Source organism: Heterodontus francisci, chromosome 13 (assembly GCF_036365525.1).
Source record: "Heterodontus francisci isolate sHetFra1 chromosome 13, sHetFra1.hap1, whole genome shotgun sequence".
Taxonomy (NCBI): Eukaryota; Metazoa; Chordata; class Chondrichthyes; order Heterodontiformes; family Heterodontidae; genus Heterodontus; species Heterodontus francisci.
The window spans coordinates 120,313,701-120,327,015 of NC_090383.1; the positions used below are offsets into that span (position 1 = coordinate 120,313,701).

General features: G+C 51.3%; 2 protein-coding genes across 5 annotated transcripts in view; one reads left to right on the top strand and one right to left on the bottom strand.

Annotated features, from left to right (window-relative positions):
• The window catches only part of LOC137376658 (uncharacterized), a 144,850-nt gene that overhangs the window by 77,610 nt on the left and 53,925 nt on the right, over window positions 1-13,315 (bottom strand). The window lies entirely within an intron of this gene.
• Window positions 1-13,315, top strand: part of LOC137376657 (uncharacterized) — an 86,570-nt gene that overhangs the window by 714 nt on the left and 72,541 nt on the right. The gene's annotated exons all lie outside the window — the stretch shown is intronic.

Sequence of the window (13,315 nt, forward strand, 5' to 3'; positions counted from 1 at the left end):
GAGTTGAGAGGGGATTTGATAGAGTTGTACAAGATTATGACAGTTCTAGGTAAGGTAGACCAAGAGAAACTGTTCCAATTAGTTGATGATACAAGGACTAAGGGACACAGGTTTAAGGTTTTGGGCAAGAGATGCGAGTGGGATGTGAGGAACATTTTTTACACAGCGAGTGGCAATGACCTGGAACTTCCTGCCTACGAAGGTGGTGGAAGCAGAGACGATCAATGATTTCAAAAGGAAATTGGATGGGCACATGGGGGAAATAAACTTGCAGGATTAGCGGTAGAGCGGGGAATGGGACTGACTGGATTGCTCTACAGAGAGCCGGAATGGACTCGATGGGCTGAATGGCCTCCTTCTATGCCACAAATAGCTTTATGAATCTGTGACTGTAAGGCAAATGTTTTTGTAAATATATTTAAGAGAAAAAGAGTGGCTTAGAGAGAATGTGGGCCCAATAAAGACAGATGCAGGCAAAAGACGTAATAAGGAAATGGCAGACTTGAGGGTCGGTGGTGGCGTAGTGGTATTATCACTGGACTAGTAACCCAGAGACCCAGGGTATTCCTCTGGGGACATGGGTTCAAATCCCACCACAGCAGAAGGTGGAATTTGAACTTAATAAAAATCTGGAATTAAAAACTAGTCTAATAATGGCCATGAAACCATTGTTGATTGTTGTAAAAACCCATCTGGTTCACTAATGTCCTTTAGGGAAGGAAATCTGCTCTCCTTACCTGGTCTGGCCTATATGTGACTCCAGACCCACAGCAATGTGGTTAACTCTTACATGCCCTCTGAAATGGCCTAGCAAGCCACTCAGTTGTATCTAACTGCTACAAAGTCAATAAAAAGGAATGAAACCGGACGGACCACCCGGCATCAACCTAGGCACCGGAAACGACAACGGCAAACCCAGCCCTGTCGACCCTGCAAAGTTATCCTTACTAACATCTGGGGGTTTGTGCCAAAGTTGGGAGAGCTGTCCCACAGACTAGTCAAGCAACAGCCTGACATAGTCATACTCACGGAATCATAACTAACAGACAATGTCCCAGACACTGCCATCACCATCCCCGGGTATGTCCTGTCCCACCGGCAAGACAGACCCAGCAGAGGTGGTGGCACAGTGGTATACAGTAGGGAGGGAGTTGCCCTGGGAGTCCTCAACATCGACTCCGGACCTCATGAAGTCTCATGGCATCAGGTTAAAATATGGGCAAGGTAACCTGCTACTGATTACCACCTACCGCCCTCCCTCAGCTGATGACTCAGTACTCCTCCATGTTGAACACCACTTGGAGGAAGCACTGAGGGTGGCAAGGGCACAAAATGTACTCTGGGTGGGGGACTTCAATGTCCATCACCATGAGTGGCTCAGTAGCACCACTACTGACCGAGCTGGCCGAGTCCTAAAGGACATGGCTGCTAAACTGGGTCTGCGGCAGGTGGTGGGGGAACCAACACGAGGGAAGAACATACTCGACCTCGTCCTCACCAATCTGCCTGCCGCGGATGCATCTGTCCATGACAGTATTGGTAGGAGTGACCACCGCACAGTCCTTGTGGAGACGAAGTCCCGCCTTCACATTGAGGATACCGTCCATCGTGTTGTGTGGCACTATCACCGTGCTGAATGGGATAGATTTCGAACGGATCTAGCAATGTAAAACTGGGCATCCATGAGGCGCTGTGGGCCATCAGCAGCAGCAGAATTGTACTCAACCATAATCTGTAACCTCATGGCCCGGCATATCCCCCACTCTACCATTACCATCAAGCCAGGAGACCAACCCTGGTTCAATGAAGAGTACAGGAGGGCATGCCAGGAACAGCACCAGGCATACCACAAAATGAGGTGTCAACCTGGTGAAGCTACAACCCAGGACTACTTGCATGCCAAACTGCGTAAGCAGCATGCGATAGACAGAGCTAAGCGATCCCATAACCAACGGATCAGATCTAAGCTCTGCAGTCCTGCCACATCCAGCCGTGAATGGTGGTGGACAATTAAACAACAGATTGGAGGAGGTGGCTCCACAAATATCCCCATCCTCAATGATGGGGGAGCCCAGCACATCAGTGCGAAAGATAAGGCTGAAGCATTTGCAACAATCTTCAGCCAGAAGTGCCGAGTTGATGATCCATCTCGGCCTCCTCCTGAAGTCCCCAGCATCACAGATGCCAAACCTCAGTCAATTCGATTCACTCCACGTGATATCAAGAAACAACTGAAGGCACTGGATACTGCAAAGGCTATGGGCCCTGACAATATTCCGGCAATAGTACTGAAGGCCTGTGCTCCAGAACTTGCCGCGCCCCTAGCCAAGCTGTTCCAGTACAGCTACAACACTGGCAACTACCCTGCAATGTGGAAAATTGCCCAGGTATGTCCTGTACACAAAAAGCAGGACAAATCCAACCCGGCCAACTACCGCCCCATCAGCCTACTCTCAATCATCAGTAAAGTGATGGAAGGTGTCATCAACAGTGCAATCAAGCGGCACTTGCTTAGCAACAACCTGCTCAGTGATGCTCAGTTTGGGTTCCACCAGGGCCACTCAGCTCCTGACCTCATTACAGCCTTGGTTCAAACATGGACAAAAGAGCTGAACTCAAGAGGTGAGGTGAGAGTGACTGCCCTTGACATCAAGGCAGCATTTGACCGAGTATGGCATCAAGGAGCCCTAGCAAAACTGGAGTCAATGGGAATCAGGGGAAAACTCTCCGCTGGTTGGAGTCATACCTAGCGCAAAGGAAGATGGTTGTGGTTGTTGGAGGTCAATCATCTGAGCTCCAGGACATCACTGCAGCAGTTCCTCAGGGTAGTGTCCTAGGCCCAACCATCTTCAGCTGCTTCATCAATGACCTTCCTTCAATCATAAGATCAGAAGTGGGGATGTTCGCTGATGTTCAGCACCATTCGCAACTCCTCAGATACCGAAGCAGTCCGTGTAGAAATGCAGCAAGACCTGGGCAATATCCAGGCTTGGGCTGATAAGTGGCAAGTAACATTCGCGCCACACAAGTGCCAGGCAATGACCATCTCCAACAAAAGAGAATCTAACCATCTCCCCTTGACATTCAATGGCATTACCATTGCTGAAACCCCCACTATCAACATCTTAGGGGCTACCATTGACCGAAAACTGAACTGGAGTAGCCATATAAATACCGTGGCTACAAGAGCAGGTCAGAGGTTAGGAATCCTGTGGCGAGTAACTCACCTCCTGACTCCCCAAAGCTTGTCCACCATCTACAAGGCACAAGTCAGGAGTGTGATGGAATACTCTCCACTAGCCTGGATGGGTGCAGCTCCAACAACACTCAAGAAGCTCAACACCATCCAGGACAAAGCGGCCCGCTTGATTGGCACCCCATCTACAAACATTCACTCCCTCCACCACCGACGCACAGTGGCAGCAGTGTGTACCATCTACAAGATGCACTGCAGCGATGCACCAAGGCTCCTTCGATAGCACCTTAAAACCCGCGACCTCTACCAATTAGAAGGACAAGGGCAGCAAATACATGGGAACACCACCACCTGCAAGTTCCCCTCCAAGTCACACACCATCCTGACTTGGAACTATATCGCCGTTCCTTCACTGTCGCTGGGTCAAAATCCTGGAACTCCCTTCTTAACGGCACTGTGGGTGTACCTACCTCACATGGACTGCAGCGGTTCAAGAAGGCAGCTCACCACCACCTTCTCAAGGGCAATTAGGGATGGGCAATAAATGCTGGCCTGGCCAGCGACGCCCACATCCCATGAATGAATAAAAAAAAAGATAAACAAAAACTTTGTAGCTGTTCAGATTTGATACATGGATCAATACATGTGAAAAAATACAATGGAGTAAATGTTGACATTTAAGATAGACAATCTCCAGGACCTGATGGTTTCCATGCCAGGATATCAAAAGAAGGTGGTGCGGAAATTGCATATGTGTTTGTCATAATTTTCCAAAGCACTCTCAAATCGAAATTATGTCCTTCGGCTGAAAAATTGCAAATGTCATTCTGTATTTTAAGAAGGGAGGGAGGCAGAAACCAAGTCATTGCAGACCTGTGACCTTAATGCCACTTGCGGGAAGTTATTCGAATATATCATCAGAGACAGAGTGACTGAGCATTTGGGTAAGTATGAGCTGATCGAAGAATCAGCATGAATTTGAGAAGGGTCGTCATGTCTGGCTAAACTAGTTGAATGTGTTTGGGAGGTCACTATCATGATGAATAGGCAGTGTCTATGGATATTGACAGTATGGATTTCCAGAAAAGCATTTGATCAGGTTCCACACAGATTATCAAAAATCAGAACATGTGGAATTAAAGGCAACATTGTGACACTATTTCTAAATTTGTGTTGACACCAAGTTGGGGGAAATAGTAATCAGGAGGACTGCAACAAATTACAAGAAGACATTAATAAACTTTCAGAATGGGCATATAATTAGCAAATGAATTTCAACATAGGTAAATGTGAGATATTACATTTTGGTAAGAAAAATAAGGCGATTACATATTACTTAGAAAATAAGTGTCTCAATGGGGTCGAGGAGTGAAGGGGTCTGAGAGTACAAATACACAAATTATTAAAACTAGTAACACAGATTGACAAAGCTATAAAAGCAAGCCAGGCACCATGGTTTATTTCTAGAGGGATAGAATTGAGACGTAAAGTTATACGAAACTTGTGTCGAAACTTGGTCAGACTTGGAGTACTGCTTACAGCCGTTCTGGTCGCCATGTTATAAAAAAAGATATAGAGGCACTGTAGAGAGTTCAGAAATGATTTACAAGGATGATATCAGAAATGTGGAGTTATACCTACCAGGAGAGGATAAACAGGCTGGGTCTCTTTCCTCTTGAAAAGAGAAGGCTGAGGAGTGACCTAATATCGATCTTTAAAATTATGAAAGATTTTGATAAGCACAGAGAGATTGCTTCCACTTGTAGGAAGAGAAAACTGGAGGACATAAATCTAAGATATAGTCACCAAGAAATCCAATAGGGAATTCAGAAGAATCTGCCTTACCCAGAGAGTGGTGAATGTTGGACTGACTACCACAGAGAGTGGTTGAACCAAATAGTATAGATGCATTTAAGGGAAAACTAGACAAGGATATGAGGGAGAAGGGAATACAGGGTTATGCTGACAGAGTTAAATGAGGAAAGACGGAAGGAGGTTTGAATAGAGCATAAATACCTGCATGAACTGGATGGGCCAAATGGCCTGTCTCTGTGCTGTATATCCTGTGTGGCCTGGGTTGGTAATTGGTTGGGAGATAGGAAACAGTGATAGGTACTCGTATGAGTAGGGTGTGACAAGTGGTGACAAGGGATTGGTACTAGGGACTCGGCTTTTCAGCATATATATTTGTGATTTGGATCGAGGAATAGAGAGTTGCATATCCAAGTTTGCAGATGGCACTGAGTTAGGATGCAGAATCGGTTGTGCAGATGGAAACAAGAAGTTACAAAGGACCATAAAAGAATTGAGTGGGCAGAACTATGGTGGGTGGAGTTTATTATAAAGGAGTGTGTGGTCATTCCTTTGAATCCAAGAAAGACAGATTGGAATATTTTCTTAATATGTTTTATTTGTATGGGGTGTTTTGTACACCACTCAGTGAGATGCAATGAATGAGTATTTATGTATATCCATTTATATATCAATCTATATTGAAAAATTAACATGCATTTTCTGTCCATTTTACCATTATAAATTCTCATATGCACACTGCTACAGGTAGGAGGGTGTAATTACAGCGTTACAAGTTTACATGGACAGTTTCCATTAGAAATGCGGACGCAGGAATTTATAATGAAAAAAAACAAAATAAAGAATAAAACTTTCAAATAGAGACCAAAGTTGTTCTGTGTATTCTGGTCTTATCGTCCCCTTTGCCTCTAACCCCGTTTCACCTGAAGACTGTAGTTGATCTTAATTCCACGGGCTGAATTTTGTGAAGCTGACGGGGATCCCGACAATGGCTGAAAAGGCATGTCTGGCAGGCCCTGGCAATGTGGGTGGAGAGTGGTCATTGAGGGTGGGGTGGGGTGTTCGCAGAGGGGCAGCTTTTGCTACTAGGGGCCCTCTGTGGGCCCCAGATTGGTCACAGAGGAAGCCCCGCCCCAAGTCCATAGGGAGGCTGCCTTGTTTTAATTGGTGACTTTGCTGTGTGGCAGAGGCTCCCTACTATCCCCCCCTCCCCCGCCCCCCTTGCGGTGGTGGGAAGAGTCCCTTAATTAGCTATTAATTGGCCACTTAACGGCCTCAATTGGCCTCTGGGCTGGAAGGCCATCTTCGGCCTTTGCTGCCCCTGACTTAATTGCAATGCAATGGGAAGGCAACAGGCCCTCTGCCCCTGCCTTCCATCGCTATCCCATGGGCCCCCCCACCCCCACCCCCACCCCCACCCCCACCCCCGGCCCCGGCCCCTAGCCAGTCTCCTGGGGTCCCCTTAAATTCTGTCCCACTTGTGCACGTCAAAGGAGATTGAGTTGCATATTCTTAACAAGGCTGAATCTGTACACATTGAACTCCTTCTTGGCAGAATTTTTAGTAACACTTGAATGTTAACAAATGTAAAGATTCACAATGGGAATTCTCCATTCTAAAGTGTTGCCCGTGTGATGTGGTTGCATGATCCATGACTAGGTGATGATGTGGGATGTGTCTCTCAGCCAGCAGTGAAATTTAAACAGCGAGCATCTTTATAAGAACTTAAACTGATTATACTATGCAAATATAAATTATTTGTTAAGTGCCACAGCAAACTAAAAGTCTCTTTCTTAACTGAAATCGTCTTTAGTGTTTTTAACTTGCCCTTCAAGTCAGCAAATATATGATAGTCTCTCACAGTGCTTTGAAAAGTAAGTGCCTGGTGAAACCAGTGAACGTCAGTTCACAGCTACAGGGGCAGGAAACACTGGCAGTAACGGTAAGAAGGGAAATTTATTCACTGCTGCCCAACTGCTCCCTTAATTTATTGAGTTGTTGGCATGCCCATTCTTGATGGATTTATTAACGTTCCTCCATTAATCCATTCATCTATTGACAGATCCACTGTTTCACTGATTTATTTTTGTGTGCCCATGGCTCTAAATTTCATTCAGTGCCCAATGTTCCATTAACTTACTGATTGTTGCTGTTCCCACTGCTCCCATTTATTCACTCACGCTCACTAACTGCTCCACTTGTTTTTTAACCAGAAGTTTGGATTTGCTAGCTCTCCTTGCCTGTGATTAATCCAGTCAGACGATACTTGGAGAAGCTGAGCTCCACAGCTTCTCGACTTGCCTAACCTCTTTGTGCTGCCCAATTCCAATTTTGGGCTGGAATGCTATCCAATCAAAATCAACAACAATTTGAGTTTCTGGGGCCTTTAATGTAATAAAAAGTCCCAAGGCATTTCATAGATGCATTATTAGACAACATTTGACATAGAGCCACGTAAGGAGACATGAAGACAGCGTTAAGTTGATTTTAAGGTGTATCCCAATGAAGGTAGTGAGGCAGAGAGCTTTAGGGATGGAATTCCAGAGCTTATGGCCACCTGCTAAAATGGTGGAATGAAGGAAGTGGGGGATGCACAAGAAGTCAGTCAGAATTGGAAGAGTGCAGAGCTCTTGGGGGTTTGGAGAATGTTCTAGAGATAGGGTGGGGTGAGGTGGAGAGATATGAACACAAGGATGAGCATGTTCAACTCACTTACCTGGCTGAATTCTTTTCCCCTTGTGGTTAATGTTGAAACAAGCACTCATACTGACTCACTCAACCCATTTACAATCACCCATCCATTTGATAGCTTTCTCCTCTCTGGCAGACCCCCACCTCCTGCTATTTCCATCTCATTGACCTGTGCTGCGACTTCAGAAAAACATAAACCCCAGGACTCACTTATTCCAATAAGCGTTTAGGCAAGGGACATGGGCCTAGAGATATGGCTGCACAGCACCCGTCTCCCAGGCACTAAACGGCCTCCTAAGATTCCAATATGGCAGGTAGGAGGTTCACACTTTTATGGGCCAATAGTTCCGCCTGCCATCCTGGTAAAGACCAGACAATCAGCATGCAGTAATCATGCCTGAATCCAGCATTAGTCCCTTTGCAAATACAAACAAGGGGCTTTAAACTTACTTCACACAACATCATCAGCACATTCAAGGGTCCTAACGCTTGTTTTAGCTGCCATCCCCGATGCCTAAAAACCTTCCAGGGTGGTTGAATGCTTCCAGATGTTCTTGGGACGTAGTGTGGGCCCTATAAAATTGGTCATTTTTGCTCCTATTTTCTATCTGAATAAGGGGTGCAACAATGACTAATTTCAAGCCCATTATTCCTCCAAAGTCTCTCCAAAGGAAACAATTCCAAGCTGCTCAGATTCTCCTCATTGACCCTGTTCCCAGAAGATAGAAACTTTTATTTCACAACCTGCATTTCCCCAACTCATTTTGAAATAACGACATTTTCAGCGTTTACCGGACAATATAACTATGAGGAAATATATTATTAAGGGGAATTTGAATAACAGAAGCAAAGACATCCTTGCGCTGACAGTAATAAACCACATTGTACCCAAATTCCTCTTTATTTTTGCAGCTCAGATAGTAACCAGGTCATCTTTGGTTGGGAGTAGGGTGGGGGTGTAGTGGGGTGTGGGTGTGTGTTGGGGGGTGGTGGGGTGTGTGGGGGTTGTGTCGGGGGGTGTGGGTGGAGGGAGTGGGGGTGTGTGGGGTGGGGATGGGGAGTGTGTGTCGGGCAATGAGAGGTGTTGCATGGGGGGTGCAGGGAAGATGGGGGTGTGTGCGGGGATGGAGGTGTGTGGGGGGGATGTGGGTGTGTGTGGGGGGATGGGAGGATCGGGGGAGGTGTGGGGGGATGGGTGTGGGGGGGGGGGATGGGGGGGGTGTGGGGGGATGGGAAGGTGGGAGGATGGGGGGTGTGGGGGGATCGGGGTGAGGGAGGATGGGAGGGTGGGAGGATAGGGGGGGTATGGGGGGATGGGGGTGTGGGAGGATGGGGGGTGTGTGTAGGGGGATGGGGGGTTTGGGGGGGCGATGGGAGGGTGGGAAGATGGGGGGTGTGTGTGGGGGGATGGGAGGGTGGGAGGATGGAGGGGTGTGGGGGGATGGGGGTGTGGGAGGATGGGGGTGTGGGAGGATGGGGGTGCAGGGGGGATGGGGGGTGTGGGGGGGGATGGGGGTGTGGGGGGGGGATGGGGGTGTGGGGGGAGATGGGGGTGTGGGAGGATGGGGGGTGTGGGGGGGATGGGGGTGTGGGAGGATGGGGATTTGGGGGGGATGGGAGGGTGGGAGGATGGGGGGGTGTGGGGGGGGATGGGGGTGTGGGAAGATGTGGGTGTGGGGGGAGATGGGGGTGTGGGAGGATGGGAGGTGTGGGGGAGATGATGGTGTGGGAGGATGGGGGGGTGTGTGGGGGAATGGGTGTGTGGGGGGGGATGGGAGGGTGGGAGGATGGGGGTGTGTGTGGGGGGATGGGGGGGTGTGGGGGGATGGGAGGGTGGGAGGATGGGTGGTTTGTGGGGGGGGATGGGAGGGTGGGAGGATGGGGGATGGTGTGTGGGGGGGGATGGGAGGGTGGGAGGATGGGGGGTCTGTGGGGGGCGATGGGAGGGTAGGAGGATTGGGGCTGCAGGGAGGATGGGGGGGTGTGGGGGGGGGGTGTGGGAGGATGGGGGGTGCAGGGAGGATGGGGGGGGTGTGGGGGGATGGGAGGGTGGGAGGATGGGGGGTGCAGGGAGGATGGGGGGTGTGGGGGATGGGGGTGTGGGAGGATGGGGGGTGCAGGGAGGATGGGGGGGGGTGTGGGGGGATGGGGGGTGCAGGGAGGATGGGGGGGTGTGGGGGGATGGGGGTGTGGGAGGATGGGGGGTGCAGGGAGGATGGGGGGGTTTTGGGGAATGGGGGTGTGGGGGGATGGGGGTGCAGGGAGGATGGGGGGGTGTGGGGGGGATGGGGGTGTGGGGGGATGGGGGGTGCAGGGAGGATGGGGGGGTGTGGGGGGATGGGGGTGTGGGAGGATGGGGGGTGCAGGGAGGATGGGGGGGTGTGGGGGGGATGGGGGTGTGGGGGGATGGGGGGTGCAGGGAGGATGGGGGGGGTGTGGGGGGGATGGGGGGGGGTGTGGGAGGATGGGAGGTTGGGAGGATGGGGGGGGAGTCTGGGGGGATGGGGGGTGCAGGGAGGATGGGGGGGTGTGGGGATGGGGGGGTGTGGGGGGGGGTGGGGGGGTGGGAGGATGGGGGTGTGTGTGTGGGGGGATGGGGGGTTTGTGAGGGGGGATGGGAGGGTGGGAGGATGGGGGGGTTTGTGGGGGGATGGGGGTGTGGGAGGATGGGGGTGCAGGGAGGATGGGGGGTGTGGGGGGATGGGGGTGTGGGAGGATGGGGGGGGTGCAGGGAGGATGGGGAGTGGACTGGGGGGATGGGGGGTGGGAGGATGGTGGAGGGGTGTGGGAGGATGGGGGGTGCAGGGAGGATGGGGTTGGTGTGGTGGGATGGGGGTGTGGGAGGATGGGGTGTTTGGGGGGGATGGGAGGGTGGGAGGATGGGGGGTGTGTGGGGGGATGGGAGGGTGGGAGGATGGGGGTGGTGTGGTGGGATGGGGGTGTGGGAGGATGGGGTGTTTGGGGGGGGATGGGAGGGTGGGAGGATGGGGGGTGTGTGGGGGGATGGGAGGGTGGGAGGATGGGGGTGGTGTGGTGGGATGGGGGTGTGGGAGGATGGGGGGTGTGGGGGGATGGGGGTGTGGGAGGATGTGGGGTGTGGGGGGAGATGGGGGTGTGGGAGGATGGGGGGGTGTGTGGGGGGATGGGTGTGTGGGAGGATGTGGGGTGTGGGGGGGAATGGGGGTGTGGGAGGATGTGGGGTGTGGGGAGAGATGGGGGTGTGGGAGGATGGGGGGTTTGGGGGGGATGGGTGTGTGGGAGGATGTGGGGTGTGGGGGGGAATGGGGGTGTGGGAGGATGTGGGGTGTGGGGAGAGATGGGGGTGTGGGAGGATGTGGGGTGTGGGGAGAGATGGGGGTGTGGGAGGATGGGGGGTTTGGGGGGGATGGGAGGGTGGGAGGATGGGAGGTGTGGGGGGATGGGGGTGTGGGAGGATGTGGGGTGTGGGGGGAGATGGGGGTGTGGGAGGATGGGGGGGTGTGTGGGGGATGGGTGTGTGGGAGGATGTGGGGTGTGGGGGGAGATGGGAGGGTGGGAGGATGGGGGGTGTGTGGGGATGGGGGGGTGTGGGGGGGGATGGGAGGGTGGGAGGATGTGGGGTGTGGGGGGATGGGGGGTGTGGGGGGGATGGGAGGGTGGGAGGATGGGGGGTGTGGGGGGAGATGGGGGTGTGGGAGGATGGGGGGTGTGGGGGGAGATGGGGGTGTGGGAGGATGGGGGGGTATGGGGGGAGATGGGGGTGTGGGGGGGGATGGGAGGGTGGGAGGATGGGGGGGTGTGGGGGGATGGGGGTGTGGGAGGATGGGGGGTGCAGGGAGGATGGAGGTATTGTGTGGGGGGGGGGGTTGTTGTGTGGGGGGTTGCTGCGTGTGCAGGATATGGAAGCAGATTCTACCATTTTACACTACTTACTGCCATAAGTCCATCAATAACTCTCAGCTGATCCTGTCTCCCAGGGGTTAACAGCCAGTTAATGGGCATGTTAGAAAGTCAACTACAACTCACTGCCTGAAAGGCTGACAGAGGCAGAAAGCCTCACCATAGTTAAAGTACAATGATATACACTTGAGATGCTGTGATCTAAAGACTACGAACCAAGAGCTGGAATGTGGCATTAGGTTGGATTGCTCTTTTTCAGCTAGCACACACATGATGGGCTGAATGGGCTCCTCTGTGCTGTTAGTTGTGATGATTTCTGTGGCTACATATTCCTTCCAGAATTTCAAATCCCTCTTTAAAGCAATTCCAAACATCATTTCTTTTTCATGTTTTTTTCTATTTGTGCCATTCACAGAGTTAAATATTTTAGGGAAATTAATTTCTTTCTCTCGTTTTTTCTCCCCCCCCCCCCCCCCCCCACTTAATATTTTCTCCCCAACTCTCCTCCTTTCCTGAAGGCATTTCCTCCTTGCTGGGGTAAACTTTCACAAGTGCTGCATGCCTGTTGGCTTTTGGCCAAATACGGTCACGTGTGACCCCTGACAATGATTGTTGCAAGGATTAAATCATAGGAGGAATTAATCAATGCAGGGAGACGATGACATGGTGGTAATGTCAAGGAACTAGTAATCCAGAGGCCCAAGCTAGTACCATGGGGACAGAGACTCAAACCTGGAATTGACAGCTAGTCTCAGTAATGTGAAACCATCGTCGGTTGTCGTAAAGCCCCATCTGGGAAGGAAATCTGCCGTCCTTACTTGGTCTGGCCTACATGTGACTCCAGACCACAGCAATAGGGTTGACTTTTAACTGCCCTCTGAAATCGCCTAGCAAGCCACTCAGTTGTCAAGGGCAATTAGAGATGGGTAACAAATGCTGGCCTTGCCAGTGGTGCCCACATCCCATAAAAATAGCTACATATGTGTATTTCTAGTACGTATACTTCATGACGATAAGGAGTAGGAGTCTTGCTAATTTTCATCTAAAGCAGAGGGCAGCTGCAGGACCTTTACAGCCCTGACTCAGATCAGCTAATTCTGTGCTTCCCCCGGGAGTAGTCACCTGATTCACAACACCACGGTTCAGCTACTTACTGGCCAACCATTGGAAAACACAATCCACCAAGTTTTGCTGAAACCACAGATTAGATGTTTTTCATCTGTGTACAGTTTTCTTTTACTATTTTTAGTTGAGGATTTCTCTGCTGGTGTGAAATTTATTGAGTCATTTCTTTCATGCCAGAGTTCCTTTCTTTTCTATTTACGAAATCTTGAATTTTGTACAGTAGATGCAGGGAATTTCATTGGCCGGAATTTTACGTTGGGCGGGAGGCCCTGCCCACCAGCCGAAAAGTTGGGAGCGAGCCCATCTACACCGGCCTGGGGAGCCATGCCGGAATTTTTCACTCCCCAGGCCCTTAATTGGTCTTGGGCAGGACTTCCACCTCCTTGAGGCAGGATGTCCTGCCTAATGGAGCTGCCGGCCAATCAGCAGGCCAGCAGCTCTTCGTCCCAGCAGCGCCACCGGGAGCCCCAGAACTCAGGTAATTTTTAGAGCCTCGCTAGGGACAATCGGCTGGGCCCCTGCGAGGCAAGGGTCATTGGTTTGGGGGTGGGGGATGGTGGTTGTGCGTTGGGGGTGATTGGGGCTTTGGGGTGGCCCTTCGTGGGGCACAGG